This window comes from Sorex fumeus, unplaced genomic scaffold (assembly GCF_029834395.1).
Source record: "Sorex fumeus unplaced genomic scaffold, SorFum_2.1 ptg000014l, whole genome shotgun sequence".
Lineage (NCBI taxonomy): Eukaryota > Metazoa > Chordata > Mammalia > Eulipotyphla > Soricidae > Sorex > Sorex fumeus.
Window position 1 is genome coordinate 4820757 of NW_026606071.1, and position 3022 is coordinate 4823778.

A 3022-nucleotide genomic window follows, 5' to 3' on the forward strand; every position below is an offset into this window, starting at 1 on the left:
ATTCAGTACCATCGACCATATCCACACAGTAACCAAGCTCATTGAGGTATCTCGGGAGTTCAAGATGCCACTCTGTCTAACGTTCATTGATTTAAAGAAGGCCTTTGATTCTGTTGAGACGGAAGCGGTCATAGAAGCCCTAGCCAATCAGGGCGTACAAACTCAATACATCAGGATCCTTCGTGAGCTCTATTGCGGATTCACTACCAAGATCTCACCATTCTACAAAGAAGTAATCATCCATATCAAGAGAGGGGTTCGGCAGGGTGATACCATTTCACCAAAACTCTTCAGTGCCCCCCTCGAGAACATCATGCGACGACTGGAATGGGAAAACATGGGAGTGAAGATAGATGGTCGGCAACTACACCACCTCCGCTTTGCTGATGACATCGTTCTAATAACACCAAACATCAACCAAGCGGCACAAATGCTGAACGACTTTGACCGTGAATGTGGAAAGGTCAGACTACAGCTGAATCTTGCGAAGACAATGTTTATGAGAAACAACCTTGTTCCTGACGCTCCATTCGCTCTCAATGGAACCACCATCTCCGAATGCAACAGTTATATATACCTAGGTCGAGAAATCAACATGATGAATGACCTGGCACCTGAGTTGCGCAGGAGGAAGAGAGCGGCTTGGAATGCCTTCAAGAGCATTGAAGAAATAACTAAAAGGACAAAGAACCTCCAGCTACGAGCACATCTCTTTGATTCCACTGTTCTTCCTGCATTAACATATGCCTCAGAGACCTGGACCCTACGAAAACAGGATGAGAACACTATTCGGGTCTCTCAAAGAGGAATCGAAAGAACTATGCTTGGAATATCACGATTCACTCAAATGAGAGATAGAATCCGGAGTTCTGATCTTCGTCAACGCTCAAGAATCAGGGACGCTGTCTCATTTGCCAAGACATCAAAAATCAGATGGGCTGGACACGTAATGAGGTTTACAGACAACCGCTGGACTAGAGCCATTACTGATTGGATTCCACGAGACATCAAAAGATCACGTGGACGCCCACCTATAAGATGGTCAGACTTCTTCGTCAAGACCCTAAATGATCGGTTTGAGGCTCTACATGTTCCTAAAACGAACAGATACCATTGGGCTACGCTAGCACGCAACCGGGATGAATGGAGACGTTACTGGCACCCGCTCGAATAAATCGATGAATAACAGGGATTAAGTGATTAAGTAATTAAGTGATTTATAGTTAATGTGTATGTCCATGAACAAAAATGTTTTTTAAGCGTTTTTCCTAAGGTGATACTTTATTGTCCATAAAAATCTAAATAATTCATTTCATTTTCATTGAATAAAGTTATATGGATATATTCTTTGAATATTTAAATCAAAGAGTTACTGCTAAATGCTTCATAACTTTGATTTTGCTTGTACATTTCAAATATTTCTTGAATAAATCTAAACTGTCACTGGATGTCACTATTGCTTTACCAACTATGGTTGTGGCTGCTTAGTTCATAAAGACAATGGCAGTATATTTTTTTAAATAAATAAGTTATTTTAAGAGAAAACAAATTTATATATTAATTACATGACAATCAGTTTCAAAATACATAAACTAGCAAGAACTAAGGTACATTTTTGCCTACTAATTTTCAAGATAAAGATTTCTTCCTAAGATCAAAATATAGACTTCATCTTACTAAGAATTTATTAGGAAGACTGTGCTTAACCAAAAATGTTAGTCAAATAATAGCCTTCTTTTGTTAAGAGGATTAAGATCTAGGCTATATTTGTATGTGACTAAACTATAGTGTGTTAGCTATTTTATACTTAAAACGCATTTTCAAATTACATACATAAAACATATGTATGTATATTCAAATACTTAAAACATTTAAAATTAAGCTTTTCCATTTTTAAATTTTATTTTTTTCTGTTAAATTTATTTATTGAATCATCATGAAAAGTTACAGATCTTTCAGGTAAAAATATGGAACGCTTCACGAATTTTCATGTTATCCTTGCGCAGGGGCCATGCTAATCTTCTCTGCATCGTTCCAATTTCAGTATATGTGCTGCCAAAGCGAGCACTAAACTTGTCCATTTTTTACTCTAATATGTGTATGTTTATGTATATATATTGTACTCTATATATGTGTATATATGTACATACATATAAGTATATACTATTTTATGGGATCCTCTAACATGCTGGCAACCTTGGGATTAGTTTCAGCTTTGTCTGAGTTTTACCCGAAAAAAATTTAAAACATCAATATGCCAAGCACGCATTCACTATTTCTCTAGCTGAAATATACAAAACATTCAATTTTGAAAGATTTAGAAAAAAATAGAAAAAAATTTTTAAAAGAAAAATAGCTCACCACAGCATGTATATCACCATTGGATACCATGACCAACAGTTAAAACTGCCTATTACAGAGTTAATCTCTTTACAAAATTACTTGTGTTTAAGCATGTCTTTTTCTGGGAGGGAGAGGTTCTTTTTGGTTCACACTAGGTAATACTTGAGGTTTGTCCTGACTCTGCACTCAAGAATAACTCTTGGGGATGCTCAGGGGCTCATATGGGATGCCAGATATTGAACCCTGGTAGGCAGCATGCGAGGCAAATGTCCTACTTGCTATACTGTTGATACAGCCCCTAAACATATCTTTTCATGTTCTGAATATGTCACACTCACTGTCTGACTAAGCTACTGACCTTAAGCATTCCTATGCCTATTTGAAGTTTTTATTTTACATTGCCCTAGACATGAGGCCTCTCCGTCCCTGTTGCTCTCTCTTTCTCTCTCACCCATCACCTGCATTTTTAATATCGACCATTCAGGGTCATACTTGTAAAATGTTTACCTTGTGTCACTTACTTTCTTTTCTTTTTTTTTATTTACCAAGAATGCATTTTTATTTTTATTACTTTTTTTATTTATTTATTGAATCACTGTGGGAAAGGTTACAAAGCTTTCAGGTTTAGGTCTCAGTCATGCAAATATCAAACACATTTCCCTTTACCAATACTTATTTT

General features: G+C 36.6%; 1 non-coding gene across 1 annotated transcript; it reads right to left on the reverse strand.

Annotated features, from left to right (window-relative positions):
* Positions 1–1961: 1961 nt before the first annotated feature.
* On the reverse strand, positions 1962–2068 carry LOC130021245 (U6 spliceosomal RNA). Its single transcript, XR_008792134.1, has one exon. It is a non-coding gene; the product is annotated as a U6 spliceosomal RNA (small nuclear RNA).
* Positions 2069–3022: the final 954 nt, after the last annotated feature.